Source organism: Lagenorhynchus albirostris, chromosome 1, assembly GCF_949774975.1.
Source record: "Lagenorhynchus albirostris chromosome 1, mLagAlb1.1, whole genome shotgun sequence".
Lineage (NCBI taxonomy): Eukaryota > Metazoa > Chordata > Mammalia > Artiodactyla > Delphinidae > Lagenorhynchus > Lagenorhynchus albirostris.
Window position 1 is genome coordinate 112,452,691 of NC_083095.1, and position 21,862 is coordinate 112,474,552.

The following is a 21,862-nucleotide window of genomic DNA, read 5'->3' on the forward strand; positions in this document are numbered from 1 at the left end:
CAGTGTTCTGATATATATGTAAAGTCCTAGTTCAGGACGTGAACTAGGTAATTGTCAGCAGTATCACTGAATAAAAAGAGATCTTTCTCCCTGAACCCAATACCCATGAACTCTCCATAGCTGTTTTCCCTGTTCCCTGCCCCCCACCCTCTCGCTTGTGACATGCTTGTCTGCACTGAACTTTAGAGTTCACAGAGCATTGTCCCCAGATCTCTCTCATTTCATAATCACAACAACTCAGCAAAGGTTACTATCTCCAATTCATAGAGGATAATTCCCAAGGATGAATTGATATTCAGAGACCCAGTGACCTTGATTGGAATTCAGGTCTTCTGACTCTCAGGCCTTTGCAGATGACTTTCCAAACCAGCCTGTGTTCCCAGGAAAGGGGACCTAGCACTGGGTGACAGAAAACTTGTCACAGCTCCTTGGATACTCTATGTGAGTCACCTTATCACCAATTTTGTTTGTGGAAATTCACAAAGAAGTTCCCAAACATCACAACTTATTTATTACTCTCCTTATCATCATTTTAGCACTCTGTCTACCTGGGTAGGATGCTCTACATGTCTAGGAATATTCTAAAACTTCTTCCAAGTTTTGTTAGCCCATCATATTAAAAACCATGCCTTTCTACCCCTGGCATTTAACAGTATTACAGGGATGTCTTAAAAAGAATATACTCTGAGTCTGCTTTGAGAGAAATACAGTATTTGGAATGTAGAAGGGGATAGCACCATTCTGTGCTGGTAAGATCACTTCTCAAATACCACTTTCCGTTCAGGACCTTGATAAAACAAATATCATACGTGTCCAGAGGATTGTGCCTTCACCACTGAGAACTAGGGATTTGGGCCTGAGGATGAAAAAATGTAGGGAGAACATGATTGCTGTCTTCACATTTGCAAAAGCTGTCAGGGGGAAGAGAGATTAGACTCTGTGCTGCCCTCCAGGGCCGAACAGGATCAGAGCGGGGAAGCCACAGGGAGGCAGATTGAGGCTCTGTGGAAGGAAGCGCTTTCTAAGCTATTAGATCAGTTCACATTGGAGTGAGTTGCCTCAGGAGGTAGGGAGCTCCTAGGTGCCAGAAATGTGCATGCGAAGGCTGAGCTCTGCTTTGGCAGAGCTGTCACTGTAGGAGTTCAAGCATTTAAGAGGGGCATTTAAGAAAATAACACTGCAGACAGCTTTTGCTGCAGATCTTCTCTGGTCTTAGGAGTCATGGCAAAGCACCCTGCTCAGAGCTTTCTTTCTTGTTTTCAGACTGTCTAAACCAGCTTTCTTGAATACCTCCACCAACAGTCAAACAGAGATTTATTGGTTTTGGATATCCCTTTGGGTGTATTCTTAATTGTTCCTTATTTTTCCTCATTTAAGCAGAAAGAATTTATTCCCACAGTGAAAACCCAGACATCCTTGAATTTCTTATAAACTCCTAGATTTTAAGATAAATTGTCAGTTTTTATTTTTTTAAAGACTTTATATTCATAGAGCAATTTTAGGTTCACAGCAAAATTAACAGGAAGGTACAGAAATTTCCCGAATACTCTCTGCCTCATGCATGCACAGCCTTCCCCATTGTCAACATCTCCCACTAGAGGGGTGCCTTTGTCACAGCTGATGAACCTACACTGATACATCATTATCACCAATAGTCCAGAGTCTATGTTAGAGTGCACTCTTGGTGTCATACATTCTGTGGGTTTGGATAAATGTATAATGGCATGTATCCATCATTATAGTTTTTCTTTTTATAGAAAACATAATACTACTCTGGTGGGGGATGCTGATAATGGGGGAGGCTATGCATGTGCGGGGCAGGGGTATATGGGTAAGCTCTGTGCCTTCCTCTCAATTTTGCTGTGAACCTAAGACTTCTATAAAAAATAAAGCATATATATATGTGTATATATATATATGCATATATATGTGTATGTGTATATATATGTGTATATGTGTGTGTATGTGTGTGTGTGTGTGTGTGTATATATATATATATATATATATATATATACACACACATATAAAACATTTTGTGCCAAAGGACCTTGACCCTGCCACATTTCTGTGAAGGGGATTGTGCTGCTCTTTCATGAGCTCTTCTAGTATTTTTATCAGGGAGAAAGAAATGGCGTACTCGAACTTCATAATTGAGTTTAGTGTAATATAGGAAATATTTTAAAAGATATGGAGAGGGTTTAGGGAAATAAATTGTACAGAACCCAGGGTCTAATAGTAGTTGGTGCAGTTATCATCCTGAAGAAGCAAGAGGAAAGAACAGTTTCAAACACCCCCTGAGGGTCACATATGAAAAGAATGACTATGTGGAGCTGGGCCTCTGGTAGAGAGACTCAGCCAACTCACTGTGAGCTGGCAAGGATGGAGCTGAGGGAAAACTCCCTCATCCTCATTTTCCTCCCACTTTCTGTCACCTATTAGTAGTGCCTCTTATTGGAAGAACCAACTGGAAGCCAGTGGGTGAAGACATTTGTTGATGCTGTCCACGTGGGTCAGTCTCAGAGGACAACAGAGTAGTGAAGAAGGTTGCAGAGTGAACATGGAGAGACCAGCAGAAAAGGCCCAGCACTGGCCTCTCTCATAGCACAGGTCTAGGTAGCCATTTACTACCTGTTATCCTTGTAGCCTGGAATATACCTCCAAGCAGAGCCTATTTAATTGACCAAGACTTGCAACTGGCTCTAAAATAGGATTAAAAACAATCATTATTTTAAAAGAAAAGTTCTATCTACTGATTATGAAAACTAAAAGAAAAAACACAATAAAATTTTCAGTGGTAACCAAATATTTGGATCCATTTAAGAGAGTTTTATAATACGAGATATATAAAACCTCCTGCTTCCCAAAATGCTTTATCAGAATTGATTGGCTCCTTTTCTCAAGGCAGCCAGTCTTCCTATTGTCTCTTTTTCCTACAGCCATCTGGTACTGTCTTTGATGTGAAGTATATATTTTCCAATTTTATTCTAAACATTCATATTCAATAAAACATTGCATCATCTTTTTTTTAGATAGTCGAAATATTCAATTTTTTAAGATAAGTTAAATGTATTGAAGAGAGTTTCATTATTAATATGTGTTGTGGAGCCTGCAACAAGTTGCCAATCAGAGATGCACACTCTATTTACAGGATATGAAATACCATGATGTTGGGGAAATCAATGTGATTATGACTGTAGAAGGGGGGATTGTCTAGATATTCAGCCCAGATTCTGTGCACACACTTTCCCCTCCTCACCCAGGAGGAACTAATGGAAAACTAGAAAGTCTGGTATTTAAACATAAATTCCCCTGGAATTTGGTGTTTTTCAATGGAGGTTTTCAGAGCTCAATTTCAGCTTTATCTCAGAGTAGAATTTCAGAGTTACTTGACAATAACATGTTTGCCCTTGAAAAATGCAAGCGGAAAATGAAGTCTGGATACCCCCACTTACCCTGCTGTAGACTTTTAGCCTCTTCCAGAGTGAAGAGCATCGTCAGTGGAAACACAGTGAGTTATCTTCTGGGAACCTCTTTAGTGCAGCCAAATGTTTACTGTAGCAGAAATGTCCGAATCTCACTGAGAAATTCACAGAACTAAAAACAAAAGCATTGCATGGCCTGGCAGATTCACGTATCTAACCTCCTGTAAAATCTAACATGCATTTGGACTCAAAATATATACAAATAGGCCCTCATGGAGTCACATATTTTGATCCTGAATTTCTCCAGTTTTGCATATAAGAGGGTTTTCTTTGTTGTGTATCCAGCTGGAGAGCTAAGACAATCAAGGGCAAAGCTATGTTGTGCTACTCCAGAGAACAGATCCAGATGGTCTCCTGAAAAGAAGTTGTCCCAAACAGTCACTATAAGTCCTTCGCTTTGGGGACCAGGTTGGAAGACAGTGGTTGAGTATTTGTAGATACCCTCTGGGACTGTTTAGATTCTGATGGGGATGCAAGTGCTATTAGAGGTGTCTCAGGTATAAAAACTAGCTAAGAAAAACTAAAAATCAAATTTTCTTGTTTAATACTTTAGAATTCAATTATGCTTAAATTTCATAGAAAATAAAGCTATGAGAATTGCTTTAAAAATCAGGGTAAAAGGGAAAAAGGAAAAAAATGTAATTCACTGTCAGAAATTAGATAGAAGGGTGGTAGAAAATTTGAGTTTTAGATAGCACTGCTCAATTACTGTATACTAGTTACATTTCAATGATATAACAGGACTTAGATCAGGTCATTACTGTATGATTCTCTTGTGATTTACTTTTTAATAAATACTGTCCAGCAAAAATATGTTTTTTTCAGATTTGACATGTTGCTTTTCCTAGAAAATACTCAAAGCAGATGTCTTTCCTAAATAAAGCTGAAACTTGTATAAATTAATCAAAGGATATTTTAAGTTTAAATAATAAAAAGCTACCCATTGGTCAAATAATTGGGGGTTGGCAGAGGGAGAATTCAGAATACATTGCATGTTATTCCAATCCGTGTATTCAAATGTATCTTGAGAGATATAGCCTATTTGGTTCTTTTGCGATAGAGCTGGTTTGGAAAGCAACATAAAGCCTTCAGTTATATCATGTGCATTTTGTACACTTTAGAGTGGTTTTGTAATAAAAACATGGAAAGGGTTTGTCACAGTGTGACAGGTGGGAATGGAGGCAAAGAATGGTGTACAATGATCATACTTTCTCTTAAATCTTTGCACCATTTAACAAATAAGATCAGAAACAGCCCTATTTACTTCCTTTCCCAAAGTTGTCCTGCATTGGAAGAAGAAAAGAAGCAATAATATCATTAGCAGTTAACAAGGAACAGGAAGTAATTGCTGTGTTTAGGCCAATGGTAGAATGTAGCATTTCCTTTCAAAGTCCTGCAGATATATACAAGGCAGAGACATGGCAATTGCTGACCGTTCTTTGTTCCCAAGGCCATATTTTCTTACATGGGTGACCTTGAACAAAACACCAAAGCTTCATTATGTGCCAGGACACTGCTTTACCATTCCTCAGCAGTTCCCCATCATTCGAGGATGATGTTCTCATCACTCCAAATGGCATGCATACAAGATACTTCACAACCTGATCTTTGCTGCCTCTTTCAGTCTCTTATCCCGACACCCACGCATCCATCCATCACCACAGGAATATCACAGTTAATTATCATAGATCCTAAGTGGACTGTGTCCCCAAACCCCCATGCCTTTCTTTAGTCATTCAGTAAAATTGGGAGGTATACATTGTGTGCCAGATACTGTGCCAAGGGCTAAGAATAAATGATAAACAAGGCAACAGGATCCAAGGCCTCATACAATTTATGGTCTAGTGGAGATAACAAAGAAAAATAGAATACCCCCCCACAAAAATAAGTAAAATAATTACAGATTGTGATAGGTGCTGAGAAGGGAAAACAAAACCCAGAGTGTTGACATAGAGATTGAAAGGGGATGAAGGGGTGAGGTGGTGACATTTAGAGTGTGCCAGGTAAAGACCCAGGGCCGAGACTTCGAGACAGAGGAAACAACCTATGCAGTTCTAATGTATGCAAGACTTTCTCAGGTTCAGTGAATTGAATAAAGGCCATTGTAGCTGGAGAATGGTGTGGGAGACACAGCTTGAGGTGGAGGTGAAGGAATAGCCAGATGTCAGATCAAGCAGGACCTGGAGCTCACAGTAAGGAGTTTCATTCCAAGTGTAATTAGAAGTTATTGGTTGGATTCAAGCAAAGTTGTGATATGGCTCAATTTATGTTTTTAATAGATTGGTCTGGCATCTGTGTGATGGATGAATTAGAGAAAGACAAGAGAGAAAGTAGTTGCAACATTGACTTTAGGAGGCTATTCTGGAAGACCGGAAAAGGAATGACAGTGGATGCATTCCAGAGATATGTGAGGGTAGAGATAACAATGCAGTTGAAGTTCCTTCTTTTCTAATTCCTGGTACCTCCGCGTCCCAACCTAAGCATCACCTCCCCTATGAAGCTACTTTGAAAGCCCCTCAATCCCCACAGGGTTAGATGCCCCCTCCTGTTCTCAGAGCAGCCTGTCACGTGGCTCCTCAGTGTGACATACCACAATATTGACTCCTTTGCCTGCCTTCTATGAGACTGTGAACTTTTTTTAGGACAATAGCTGTGTTTTGTCCATTTCTGTGTCCTTGGCCTGAGCACAGAGCCGAGTGCGTAAGAGGTACTCAATAGATATCAAATGTGTGGGTGAATCGTGCCCTCTGAACCATTGGAGAGCTCTTCTGGTGACATGAAACACTGAGTGGGAGCCAGATCAAGGGGCTTGGGATTGATTTCGATATTGAAAGGACTGTGGAAGAGCTACTGTCCATGCCAAGGACACCTACTTCTGTTAGAAGTGACCAAGAAATCTCAGACAGGAAGCCAAATTGATTTTTCCAAGGCCATTTCAGGGGAAGGAGTTCTTGACTAAGGTGGACTCTCTCAAAAGTACTTTGAGTTCCATTTCTAAACCCTGCTGTGACAATTACAGTTCAGAAACACTTGCTTGCAACACACAGCTTAGCAGATACTGTCATTTTTGACAAGGGGTTTGCATTTATCAGTTGTGTATATGAGAATTGTTGGACAGAAATCATAACCAAACTGTCAGCATGGCCTCCCATTACCTTCAAGCAGATTCATTTTAATTCACCTTCGTAAAGATTTAAATGCCTACCATGCACCCGTTGTTGTGCCTGGCTGTTAGGATAAAGATGGATGTCAGGATATTTGTAAAAGGTCTCTATTCATAAAGAACTCACTGTACTGTGGGGTAAATAAATAAGCATTGCAATTGAGGATGCTAAGTAGTTCTAATGTGTATGCATAACATTATAAATATATACTTGGTGGAAGAAAATATAATAGGATCATTTATTCATTATTCTTGGAGGAGGAATAGAGTATATTTGGTTAGAAAGGGGCTTAAATTGAGCTGGATCAGTAGGAGTAGATCTGTCTCTCTCTGTCAACTTCCCAGATGCAGGGAAGCCTAAGACTTAAAGGCACTGGTTCCAGAGGTAGACTGTATTTAAATAAATTACATTATGACCTGTGTAACCTCTGAAAATTATTTAACAGCTCTTCACCTCAGTTTATTCAACTGTTAAATGGGATAATATAGTACATACCCCATAGTATTGCTGTGAGGATTAAATGAGTTTTGTGCATATGAACATGAAAATGTCCTTCCAGGCAGAGAAAACAGGGTGTGTTTGGAGAGGGAGATTTGAGGGAAGATTGGAAACACGGTTTGTGACCCAGATCCTGAAGAGCTTTGTGAGTCATTCTAAGATATTTGGATTCTATGCTATAGGTAATGAGGAACTACCAATGGTTTCAAACAATGGAGTGGTGTGATCAGGTCTGTGTTTTAGAAAGATTCTCTGGCAAGAGTAGAAAGGTTGGACTAGAAGGGGAAGGAAAGTGAGAGGCAGAGAGCCCAAGCAGGTAGTTAGAGCAGTAACCCACCAGAGATAATTCAAAACCTGGAATAGATGGCAGCAGTAGGAAATGCTAATGTGCTAAATTTAAGGTTTCCCCAATTTTTTGACCATGGAACCCTCTTTCCATACATAATATTCCAATAACTCATCAGGACTCAGTTTGGGGAATGCTGGCTCAACATCTGCTCATTTTTTGGATGTTTTTATTTTGCTTCTTTACATTTGTCTGTATCTCAGGTTTTCCATTCCTATAACCCAGCAGGGAATTATGACCACAGACAGAGGTGCTTATAAATTATCTGACGTGGACAGTTTAAAAGATCAATAAATGAGCAAGTGTTCCATGGAAACCGAGTTTATGCTGAGCTCTCTGGATTTTCACAGTAGCCAGCCCTCCATCTTAACGTTCTCTTCTCTTTGTTGCTGGTAAAGATTTGTGAGGAGAGAGGCGAGATACAAGTTGTATTGAGGAATATTAATCTGTTGTTTGCATATGTTTTACATTCAAAGGAGTGGAAACTATGCTCTGGAGACTTAAAATTTCCTTTCCAATGCATTTGGTGCCTCTGAAGATTACTCTAAGTGTTACATACATACACAAATACAACACACACACTACTATTTAATCTACACAATAACCCTATAATGCAGGCACTGTTATTATACCTATTTTATGGATAAACAAAATGAGTCACAGAGAAGGCCAAAGTCACACAGCTAGTAAAGAATAAAACTAGGAGAGTCAGTGGCAACAGCTGGTGTTTATTAAACATTGAATGAATGTGTGAGTGAATGAGTGAAGGAGAGAACAGAATGAATGAACAAGAGATTGATGTTAAGCATTGGAAAAGTAAAAAGAAATGATGCGTTTAGGTTAAGGACAACACTAGGAACTAAAACAAGACTCTGGGCAATATTCCAAAGAAATTACTCTCTAAATGCGAGAGTTTGAAGTAGAGAGAGTAAAGAAAAAAGAGTGAAATTTACTCAAGATTACAGTAAATACAGCACATTGGGAAAGTTCACACATTTCTCTGCTGTCAAGATCAAGCTCTTGTATTATTATTGGCTCTTATAAGTGGCATTTGAAACAGATACCATTTCAACTGCAAAGAGTTTACTGAGTGAGGCCCAAGATATGTTTTCAATTTGCTGCATTCTGTGACCTCGAGAATAGAAATGGCATCTGTGTATCTAGAAAGAGGTGCAGAATGTGTCTTGTGAAGGCTTGCTAACACAGTTCTAAACAAGACATCAGTCCCTACCTGAACCTGTCCATAATCTCTTACTTAGCTTCTAGGTACATAGTCCTGTGCTACATGTTATCATCTGAGCATAAATATCTTCAATCAATAAACATTCCCAGAGTTTATTGGGAATTCCCACTAGTGCTATGTACTAGAGTATCTCAAATGGATAAGATATATCCCTAATCTCAAAGGCCTCCTTATCAACTGGGAGGAAGATGATACAAACACAACTATACATTCAGATGACAGATTTATAAAAACTGCTGTTCTAATAAAACATATCCAATAAGGTATAATATGAAAACATAGTACATAAATGATACAATATAGACCAAAGTTACAAAATAAATTTGAGTAAGAATGGCTTGATAAGGATTTAGGACTGGAGAAGGAATTTTAGGTTGGTCTCGATTATTAAGAAATGGATGATGATGAGGAGAAGAACATATCAAGAAGGAGGCAAAGCAGTAGTATCTAACGCTAATAAAAGATCAGGTACGTATGAAATGGTTTTTAAAAAGGCCTTTGGGCTTCCCCATTGGAGGAAGATTTTACTGACCTTGAATAATGAAATTAGTTACCCAGAGTGTATAATGCTAAATATAAACTATTATTTCTTCTGAAAGCACTCAAATCTTCATGATTTTACTCTTCCAGTTTTTCTACTTTGGGGTTCTCTGGTCTTCAGAGCCCTAGAAATCTTCTCTTATATTTCCAATTCTTTCATTTCCTAGTTGGCATTGATAAGTGTCTGAGTCATTTGTTAAGACAACATAGAAACTCTGCCTTCTTACTAGTTTAGAATTCTGTCCTTCTCTGACCCATCCTTGACCCAGATGAGGCACAGCTGAGCACCTATCCAATTAGACTCATTCTTATGCTAAAGAGGTAGGCCTGGGCCATCTTGGTCTTTGGCTATACTTTTATATGAGTGCTCAGCTCATGTGTCACAGCAGGCAACCTGGCGCTGACATACAGCAAACCCTGATTACCATCAATCTGCTCCCAGAACCATCTACCCAACCATCACAAGATATCAGTTTGGGGCTGACATCTTTGGGACCTGGTCCCAGCCAGGAGATGTGAGTCACCCAGGGATGACAGTTCGATCAAAATGCATGATGAATAGAGCCTAACCATCATCCCATCACTCATGAGCAAGGAGGCAAAAATTGTCAAGGTAGCAGCGTCAGGTGTGGAGAAGGTAATTTCTGACAGGTGATTAATGCCAAGGAGCCAGCAGTCATCCAAGTACTGCCAATAGAAATGGGCAGTTACATATATTTTTTCTATGACTTGCCTCCCTTCCCCCACTCTTGACCTCTGGTTTTACAGTATGCTGCTGAAAAGCCCCAGAAATGATTATTTTTCCCCCAAATTCTAAATATTTATGCCCCTCAAAATCTAGAGCTTACATATACCTCACATATACATATGTCAAACAAATCCTAGTTAAGACCTCATAGCCCCATCACCTTTTGAAAAACAACTGAAATGTTCCCCAGTTAATGTTACTCTAATGGTCATTAAGGAAGCGATAGGTCAGTCAGCCTGGGGCCAAATCTTGTTTTTTTTCATGACCCAGAGCAAATCATTGTACCTGTCTGTGTCTCAGCTTCCTCATCTATAAAATAAGATTGTTTTGTGGATTAAAAAAAGGATCTCTCACCTTTGAGATAAATGCTTAATAAACACTAGGTAATATTATTAGTGTCCCTCTGCAATGCTGTTACATATGATAGAAAATTCTCAAAAACTGCAAAAATTTTGTAAACATAGGGCACCTGAAGGAAGCAGGTTAAATTGGGCAAGGGTAGAGGGTACTTTGGGTGCTTGAATTAAAACAAAATGGGCAATGGGCGTGGGTCCTTTGAGATGGCAAATGGAGCCAAATAGCAGAAGGCAGGGAACAAAAGCCACACTTAGAACTGCTGAAAGCTGGTCCTTCCTTTCCACCCAGGCCCATGTAGAGACACCATCAGCTTATTCAATACATGGAGGATTTTAGTACAGAACCTGGGAGAAGATCCCAGGACTCATCTGTGCAGCCAATAGTGAGGAGAAATCCAGTCCCAGGTCACACCCAGTACAGGTGTGGATATGCTGAAGGTGGACACACTGCAGCTTCACCCAGGCTCTAGGCAAGAGGCAGAAGCCACACTAGCTATTTTAACAGAGGGAATTTGATATAAAGACTTGTTAATTAGGTTTCGAAGAACTGAAAAGGCAAAAGGGAACTCTGAGGTATTAGAAGGTAGCAACTTCAGCTTCAAGCCTTGGGTTGAGGGAACCAAGGGAAGAAGTTACAATTGCTCTAAATTGGAAGCCTAGTGGAAGGGGCCTTTGGAGCTGAAAGTCAGGCCTCTGAGGAGGGACACTGCTAGGCTGGCACTGGAGATTTTGAGGGGGGTCGTGTATCTGGTATTTCAAGTGTGGGAAAAACTGACTGCCAACAGGATTCAGCTGCTGCTAACAGAACACAGACATTTACTCGGGTGAAGAAATGAGGCTGGGGTGCCACTAACAGGAACGGGAAACCCATAGGAAGGAAGGAGCAAGTCCCTTCTCCCCACAGGAGCCTTGCAGTTTTCCTCTGGCGCCCGCTATTGGAGACACCTAACAAGGAGCCTCTGGCCGAGCAGAAATAGGTAGTTTGCATCCTTCCATTCCAGGCAGAGGCAAAGCGGAGTAGAGGAGGTTAGGTGTGGTATTGAGAGACAGTAGCTTAATCAGTGGCATCTTGTCTACTCCACCCATCCACCCACCCAATAAACAATAACTACCTACCATGTGCCAAACACTGGCAGCTAAGATGCACTATTTGTTCTCCAGAAAGGCAGGCAAGGGGAAGGAGAGAGAAAAAAAAAAAAGAGGAATGTGATATAGTTGGTGACTGAGAAATATAGACTAGTATAGGGAAGAGAAGGAGGGATGGGAGAGAAACTGTCCAGAGCCAAATGTTAAAAATGAGTAGGGATTTGCTAAACAAAGAAAAGGAAAGTAGGTAGACGCTGATCTATGGAAGAACAAATCAGGAAGGGTCTTATATGCAATATGTGGAATTGGGATTTTTCTCCTGAAGGCGATGAGAAACATACCAATAGTTTTAATCTGGCATAATTAGGTTTATGTTTTGATTTTTAAAAATATTGCAAGTGGTTAGAACTGCAGCAGAATAGCCAGATTTTTAAAAAACAAAACAGTCTAGAAATGAATTTTTAAAGTTTTTGAATAATTATTGATAATACATTTACAATATAAAAAATGATATAAAAAGGTAAACACTAAGAAATCTCATTCTCTCCTGACTCCTGTGGATAACCATTTTTATTTTGTTCAAGGTTTTAGTGTTCCTTAATTTAAACACAAGTAAATATGAACGTTTATTTTTTATTTTCCACCTTCTCTTACTCAATTTTTTCTTATTTGAAACAATGCTGAAATAAAAGTCTCCAAAGTCAGATTTCTGGGACAAGGGGTAAATGCTTCTGTAAATTTGGTAGATGTTGCCAAATTTGGTGGATATTTTTCTTTCCTAGATGTTGTGCCATTTTGTTCTCCCACCAGCATTACAAGAGAGCACCTCTTTACTTATAGTCTGTCTAAGAAAGTATGTTGTGAAAGTTTTTGGACTTTTTGCCATATCATAGTCGAGAGATAGAATGTCAATATAGCCTCTCTGGGTGAAGTTGTGCTTTTGTTTCATATGTTTAAAGGCCATTTGCATTACTTTTTCTGTGGTCTCTATTCATATCTTTTAATCATTTTTCTGGTGGGTTGTTATTCACTTTTTTTCCAGTTTCTAGGAGTTGCAAATATTTTTCCCAGTTTGTCACTTCTTTTTGAATTTTGCTCTTGACTTTTTTTTTCTTTGTCACACAAGTTATAGTTTCCTACTCTCAGTTCATGAAAGAATTCACACACGCTTTCTATAAATACATTTATGGTTTCATTTTTCCATTTAAAAACTTTGGGGCTTCCCTCGTGGTGCAGTGGTTGAGAGTCCGCCTGCCAACATAGGGGACATGGGTTCATGCCCCGATCCAGGAAGATCCCACATGCCATGGAGCGGCTGGGCCCGTGAGCCATGGCCGCTGAGCCTGCATGTCCGGAGCCTGTGCTCTGTAACGGGAGAGGCCACAACAGTGAGAGGCCCGCGTACCGCAAAAAAAAAAAAAAAAAAAAAAAAACTTTGGTGTATTTGGAGTTTATACTGGTAAGCAATATGAGGAATAGGTAGAACGTCATCTATTCCAAGTGGCTACCAGTGGTCCTAAAAACCTTTTAATAAAATGTCCATCTTCACCTCATTGATTTGAGGCATCATCGTTATCATATTTTAAATGTCCCTATACACCTGGGTTTCCTTTTGGAAATTTGTCCTATTCCATTGATCTGTTCACCTATTCCTGAGCCAATACCACACTGTTTTAATTATCGGTGCTTTATAATATATTTTATTTTCAGATATTAGGGGTACCACTTATTGTTCTTTTTCAAAATTTCACATATGACTTGTTCTTAATGAACCAACTTCTTATTTAGGCTTTAGCCTGGAAAAGTTGAAATGTCTCCTCCTTTAAATATATTTTTAAACATTTTTTAAGAGGAATTTTAGGTTTACAGCAAAATTGAGAGGAAGGTACAGATATTTTCCATATATGTCCTGCCATCACACATCCGTAGCTTCCCTCATAATCAACAACCCCACCAGAGTGGTACATTCGTTATAATTGATAAACATACATTGACACATCATTATCACCCTAAGTCCATTATCTATATTAGGGCTCACCCTTGTACATTCTATGGGTTTAGATAAATGTATAATGACACGTGTCCATGTTTGTAATATCATACAGGGTATTTTCACTGCCTTAAAATTTTTTTGTACTCTATCTATTCATCTCTGCTCCACCACCACACCACCCCCATCTCACCCCCCTAGCAACCCCTGATGTTTTTTATTATGTCTGTATTTTTGCTTTTTCAAGAATGTCATATAGTTGGAATCATACAGTATGTAGGCTTTTCTGATTGGCTTCTTTCACTTAGCAATGTGCACTTAAGATTCCTCCATGTCTTTTTATTGTTTTAAAGGTTATTTCTTTTTAGCTCGAAATAATATTCCACTGTCTGTATGTATTACAGTTTATTTACCCATTCACCTACTAAAGGACTTCCTGATTGCTTCCAAGTTTTGGCAATTATGAATAAATCTGCTATAAATGTCTATGTGCAGGGGTTTTTAGAAATTTATTTATTTATTTTTGGTTGTGTTGGGTCTTCGTTGCTGTGCACGGGCTTTCTCTAGTTGTGGTGAGGGGGGGCTACTCTTCATTGTGGTGTGCGGACTTCTCATTGCGGTGGCTTCTCTGGTTGCAGGGCATGGGCTCTAGGTGCACGGGCTTCAGTAGTTGTGGCTCGTGGGCTCTAGAGCACAGGTTCAGTAGTTGTGGTACATGGGCTTAGTTGCTCTGCGGCATGTGGGATCTTCCCGGACCAGGGCTCGAACCCGTGTCCCCTGCATTGGCAGGTGGATTCTTAACCACTGTGCCACCAGGGAAGCCCTATGTGCAGGTTTTTGTGTGAACAATAAGCTTTCAACTCCTTTGGATAAATACCAAGGAGCATGACTGCTGGATAGTATCGTAAGAGTATGTTTAGTTTTGTGAGAAGCCACCAAACTGCCTTCCAAAGTGTCTGTACTATTTTACATTACCACCAGCAATGAAAAGATTTCCTGTTGCTCCACATCCTAATTGGTATTTGGTGTTATCGTTGTTCCAGATTTTGGCTATTCTAATAGGTATGAAGTAGTATGTCATGTTGTTTTAATTTGCATTTCCCTGATGACATATGATGTAGAGCATCTTTTCATATGCTTATTTGCCTTCCATATATCTTCTTTAATGAGGTATCTGTTTAAAGTCTTTGACCCATTTTTAATCTGGTTGTTTGTTTTCTTATTGTTGCATTTTAAGAGTTCTTTGTATATCAAATGTGTATTTTACAAATATTTTCTCCTAGTCTATGGCTTGTCTTTCTCATTCTCTTGACATTATCTTCCATAGAGCAGATGTTTTTAACTTTAATGAAGTCCATATCATTATTAATTTCATGAATCATGTCTTTGTTGTCATATCTAAAATGACATCTCCATATCCAAGGTCATTTAGGTTTTTTTCCTCAGTTATATTCCAGGGGTTTTATAAGTTTGTATTTTACATTTAGGTTTAAAATCCATTTTGAGCTAATTTTTGTGAAGGGTATAATGTCTGTGTCTAGATTCATTTTTTTTTGTATGTGGATGTTCAGTTGTTCTGGCATCATTTGTTGAAGAGGCTATCTGTTCCGTTGAATTGCCTTTGCTCCTCTGTCAAAACTCAGTTGACTATATTTTGGGGGGTTTACTTCTGGACTCACTGTTCTGTCCATTGACCTATTTGTCTGTTCTTTTGCCAATACCACACTGTCATGATTGTTGTAGCTTTATAGTAAGTCTTGTAGTTGTATAGTGTCAGTCCTCCAACTTTGTTCTTCCCCTTCAATATTGTGTTGGCTATTTTGGGTCTTTTGCCTCTCCATACAAGCTTTAGAGTGAGTTTGTTGATATCCATAAAATAACTTTCTGGGATTTTTATTGAGATTGCATTTAATCTATATATCAGATCAGGAAAAATTGACATCTTGACAATATTGACTCTTCCTGTCCTTGAATATGGAATATTTCTCCATTTATTTAGTTCTTTGATTTTGTCCATCAGAGTTCTATAATTTTCCTCTTATAGGTTTTATACATATTTCATTAGCTGTATACCTAAATATTTCATATTTTGGGGTGCTAATGTAAATAATATTGTGTTTTTAACTTCACATTCCACTTATTCATTGTTGGTATATAGGAGAGCAATTGACTTGTATATGAACCTTGTATCCTGCAGCCTTACTATAATCGCTCACCAGTTCTAGGAAGTACTTTTGTTTGTTTGTTTGTTTTTAATTCTTTCAGATTTTCTACGTAGACAATCATGTCATCTGCAAACAAAGACAGTTTTATGTCTTCCTTTTCAATCCATATACTTTTTATTTCCTTTTCTTGCCTTGTTGCATTAGCAAGAACTTCCAGATGGTGTTGAAAAGGAGTGGTGAGAGGGGATCCTTGCTTTGTTCCTGATCATAGTGGAAAAGCTTCAAATTTTTCACATAATGTTAACTGAAGTTTTTGGTAGATATTCTTTATCAACTTGAGAAAATTTTCTTACATTCCTAGTTTACTGAGAGTTTTTATCATGAATGGGAAAGTATTTTGCAAATGCTTTTTCTGCATCTATTGATATGATCATATGATTTTTCTTTTTTAGTCTATTGATATGATGGATTATGTTACTTGATTTTAAAATGTTGAACCAGCCTTACATATCTGGAATAAATACCATTTGGCTGAGGTGTATAATTATTTTTATACTTCCTTGGATTCGATTTGCTAATTTTTTTTGAAGATTTTTGCATCTTTTATTATCATTGTTCCTCTATAAGTAAGGTGTGTTTGTTGTTGTTTTCCCTTTTGCTTCTTTAAAATTTTTTCTTTATCTTTGATTTTCTGTAATTTGAAAATCATGTGCCTAAGTGTAATTTTGTGTGTGTGTGTGTGTGTGTGTGTGTGTGTGTGTGTGTGTGTGTGTGTGTGTGTGTGTGTGTGTGTGTGTGTGTGTGTGTGTGTGTGTGTGTGTTGGGTTTTGGGTTTTTTTGCCATTCATCCTTCTTGGTGTTCTCTGAGCTCCCTGGATCTATTGTTTGATATCTGACAATTCTCAGATGTTATTGTTTGGGGAAACTCACAGTTGTTATTGTTTCATACATTTCTTCTGCACCTTTCAATCTTTCTTCTCTTTCTGATATTTTCATTACATGTATGTTTTACCTTTTGTAGCTAGTCCATAGTCCTTGGATATTCTGTTCTGTTTTTTTATTTTTTTCAGTATTTATTTTCTTTGCTTTTCAGTTTTCAAGGATTCTATTGATATATTCCATAGCTCAGATATCTTTTTCAGCCATGTCCAGTCTGCTAATTAGCCCATCAAAGGTATTCTTCATGTCTGTTACAGTGGTTTTATTTTTTTATCTGTAGCATTTATATTTTGGTTCTTTCTTAGAACTTCCATCTCTCTGCTTACATTGCCCATATGTTCTTGCATGCTGTCTGCTTTATCCGTTAGAGTCCTTAGCATATTAATCACAGTTGTTTTAAATTCCTGGCCTGACAATTCCAATATCTCTGCCATGTCTGGTTCTGATGCTTGCTTTGTCTCTTCAAATTGTGCTTTTTGCCTTTTGGTATGACTTGTAACTTTTATTTTCTTTATAGCTGAACATGATATACCAGGTCAAAGGAACCCCTGTAAATAGGCCTTTATTAATGTGATGGTGAATTGTGGGGGTAGGGGAAGAATTCTCTAATCTTATGATTAGGTCTGAGTCTTTTAGTGAGCCTGTGTCTCTGGACTGTGAACTTCACAAATGGTTCTCAGGGCTTTTTTGTTTTGTTTTTCTTTTATTCCCCACTTTAAGTGGGACAGGATGGCTAGAGTGGGCTGGAGTTGTGTATTTCTTTTCCCCAGGTCAGTTAGGCTCTTATAATAACCCAGCAGGCTAGGCTCTGGAGCACTTCTTTCTCTTAGGGGCAGCCCTTCTTAAAGAGAACAGAGTGCTCTGGTGTATTTAAATATGGTTCCTTTTTCCCTCCCCCTGCCAGAGGCATGAGGGAATTTTTCTCTGATATACTGTGGGGATCTGGTCAAGCTCCTAGAGGTAAATCTGACAATATTGTGAGGGATGTTCGATGACTGGGTTCCCCCTAAAGCTTTTAACTCTCAGAGTTGTCCACTGAGCCTCCAGCAATTTGTCAATTACATTTCAGGTTTTCCTACCCAGTACAGGTTCCCCTGGCCATTTCCAATCCTGAGTTTCTGCTCGGGTCAGCTGTGACTCCCTGAATTTGCCTGTCTGTCTCTCCAGTCTCAGAGGTTTGCCCTGTTTTCTTCCCTCTCTTATGGATCCAAGAAGAGTTGTTGATTTTTCAGTCTGTTCAACTTTTTACTTTTTGTTAGGCTTGACTGGCAACTTCCAAGCTGATTACAAGTGGAACTGGAAAACAAAAGTCTCTTTTACCTATATGTCTAAAATATATTACATACTACCTTAGCTTTTTTTTCCTTAACATCTTTATTGGAGTATAACTGCTTTACAGTGGTGTGTTTCTGCTTTATAACAAAGTGAATCAGTTATACATATACATATATCCCCATATCTCTTCCCTTTTGCATCTCCCTACCTTAGCTTTTAAATAGACATTACTGCCTAATATTTGTCTTTCACTTTGACTCAGAGTCTTTACTTATGAGCATTAATTAATTGACAGTTTATAAAATAGAATAAGATTTTTAGGCATAAAAGTCTTATTTGCCTCTATATTAAGTGGCCTTAGGTTGCAAATGTTGCAAATGTACAGATTTTCTCTCTCTTCCCTTATTCCTGGTTGTTACTAGGGGGGCTGCCAATAGCTTCTCTGCCCTCTTCTAACTGAGAGCTAAGTGGAGAGCTACGGGTCTCTCTGATGAAGAAAGTCCATGAATGCCCATTCATACCCATTTCTGTAGTAACTCCTTGGCCTGATATTTTTTTTTTCTTAACATAGATTCAATCAGGAAAATTGCCGATTTGTCCAAATTTGGGTACCTTTATGTTATACTAGCAATTTTTCTCTTTTCTGAATTCTCTTCTCTCTAGGTCCCAGATGTGAGTTCAGGCTCCAGACATGTTGTACTTACTAACTTGTTCAAGTGCTAACACTAGCTATAATCAAAAATATATTTGCCTTAGAATGTCTTCTTCATATGGAAGGATAAAAGTTTAGTTCAAATGTCACCTCCTCTGTGATACTTTTCACAATTCCTCCAGTGAGATTTAATTTTTCTGTCTTCTCTAGATTCAGAGTATCATATATGTATTTAAAATATTTATTTTATTTACCTTGAAGCTTAATATTTACCTTGAAGTTTATGCTTGTCTCCCTATGCCCTACCCTATGCCACTATCAACATTGCACCTCATCCCACTAGACCCTGACTCTGATCTTAAATACCTAGACCTGTATTTAAGGTCATAGCAGAGGCACATATTTGCTGCATTTGAACATTCTTGTGAGACATGAATATGAAAACTAATTATAATCAAACCTGCTAAGCTTTACTGTCAACTCTTCCAAAAGCACAGTGAGTGGGTAAAAAGTCTTTAGGCTAGAATATTTCAAAGTGCCTCTGTCCTGCTGTCTCAGACAGTTGGGATGATCCTTCCTATTCTCTGTATTCTAACTGCACTTAGGAATTTTGTCTATGATTACTCAATATCTGTGTATGATATTTTTAGAGCTTTGGGCCCTGGCTACAAATCCTTTTAAGAGAGATTACTTCCCCTTTGCCCAACACTCCTTACCCTAGTCCAGGTCCTTTTCTCATCTGCAGCTTTCTTAACTGCAGTTACATAAAACACAATTCAGGGATCCTGGCCCTCCCTGTGCATTCACTCCTTTCCAGGTTAAACTCTGCTGCATTCATTCCCTTTGGCTCCTGGCTGCTTTCCTGGGGCTTCCTGCCCTCCCAAGACCAGACATTCAGCTACAAGTTTTGTCAGCCTCTCTACCTACCATCTGCACCACGGGAGACCGATTGTATTGTTACATCCTTCTCTTTCTCACTCTCTATATCAAAAAGAGCTATTTACTTGAATGGAAGGCCCATTCCCCCAGGAGACAGACCAGAAATTCTTTCTATGGTATTTCAGGTTTTCTCATTTTCCCTTTAGTAAAGTAGCAGGCTCCTGAGGCTGGGCTTAAAACATGTCACTCTCCATAAGAGATTCATTGGCCTTAGTAGCCTCTGTTTTGACTGATTTTTTTCTTTCTTTTTTTTTCTGTTCTCCCTTCATTGACAGAGTAGCAAGTATCACTAATATTGTTATACTTTCCAATAGCAATACCATGGTTTCTATGTTTATTGTTTTAATAATAATGGACTTCAGTGTTTGATCACCAGCAGTACCAATATTTTTTCTGGATCCTAGGTTCTGTTCTCATCTCTAGGATTCACACCTAACCTACTCTAAACTTCATTTTAGAGATGTAGTGGTTTTTTTAGTTTTTTGTTTTGTTTTGTTTTAATTCTCAATCAACCTAACAGCAACTAAATTAGTTTAGTTGATAAAAACCAATTTTGATTGATGGCTGAATGGATACATAGATACTAGATAGAGAGGTAGATAGATAAATAGATAACTTTTCTCTAAATCAGGGTTTCTGAACTTTGGGGCTATTGACATTTGGGGCCGGGTAATTCTTCATTGTGGGAGGTTGTCCTGTTTAGAGCAGGATGTTTAATAGCATCCCTGACCTCTCTCTACCCACTGGGTAGTTGTCCTTTCCCTCTCCATTCCCCCAAGTTTGACACCCAGAATATCTTCTGATATCACTAAATGTTCCTGGAGGTCAAAATCACTCCCAGTTGAGAGTCACTGATCTAAATTCATTATACCCTCAATTATTAGTAAATAATGACAAAAATTTTAACATTTTTAAAGTTAATGTTATTGAGCGAATACCACAGGCCAGGCCCTTTGGAAAGTACTTTCTCATGTAAACTTATCACGTGCTTAAAATATCTCTGAATTAAGTATGAGGAAACAGAGAATTTAGAGAAAATCATAAAGCTAGTAAATGCAGAGCTGTTTTTTAGATAACTAGCCAGTTCCAAAGCTCATGCTTTTTACAGTTATGTCATAACTTTTAACATCTTGTCTTTTATGACATAGCTGTGGGTACCTTTCTTGGAGGATGAAGGTTTTCTCATCTTTCTAGCTCATTATTACTGATACTAAGCATGGCACTTTTCTGTTGTAGGTACCAAGGAATAATAGTTGAACTGAGTATCTTTTTGTTTGACCTGAGAATGAAATGTTGCCATGCTTTGAAGAATGAGTTGTTAATAACTATTTGCTAAATGAATATCTTATGTAGTCTAGAAAAATCAGGTGGCTCGCCCTCTATTGGTTTTCTCTATTCCTCCGATCTTTTACAATGAAGGGTCGGAGAGTGATGGGGGTCATTTTAAGATAGCATTTGTACTCCTTTTCATTTACTTTACACTAATATAAACTGTTTACTTTACTATAAACTCTGTGAATATTTTCCTTACATTCATTAATTTCTTTCTACTTTGCTTTTGGTCAACAATCATAACCAGAGTAATGTTGCATTATCTTTACACAGCACCATTTTCTGCCATTTTCTGAGGAAGCAGAACTGTATTACAAACACTATTCAATTTATCCTAAGTCTTTAGTAAGGAGAGTAGGGGTTATTGTTTTTCCTTTCAGTATACTGGGTTAATTGGAGGCATCAAGTAACTGATAAACCCAAAGATTGTGAAATCAAATTCATGTGTCCATTACTAAAGTTAACTTCTCTATTAAGAAATAATAGAACCCTCACTCTCTAACCCCCCACCTTGATTTAATCAACAGACATACACTGTTTCCTATAGACATATATTGTGGAAATGAAGAAAAACACATTCATTTTGTGCCTACACTATCATAACTACTCTGCTAGTCACTGTAAATTTATAAGATCATTTTGGACTAAGTATAATATTAGCATCTCCATTTTAAAAAATGAAGCTGAGAGAAATTAAGAAACCTGCCCCAAATCTACAGATAGAAGGTAACAGAAGTAAGTGTCAAAATTGGTTCAGCATAGGCAAAACATTCTTTGACACAAATCATAGCAATATTTTCTTAAGTCAGTCTCCCAAGGCAAAAGAAATAAAAGCAAAAATAAATAAATGGAACCTAATCAAACTTATAAGCTTTTGCACAGCAAAGGAAACCATAGACAAAACAAAAAGACAACCTATGGAATGGGAGAAAATATTTGCAAATGAGGCAACTGATAGGGGATTAATTTCCAAAATGTTCAAACAACTTATACAGCTCAATATGAAAAAACAAACAATCCAATCAAAACATGGGCAGAGGACCTAAATAGATATGTCTCCAAAGAAGACATACAGGTGGCCAACAGGCACATGAATAGATGCTCAAC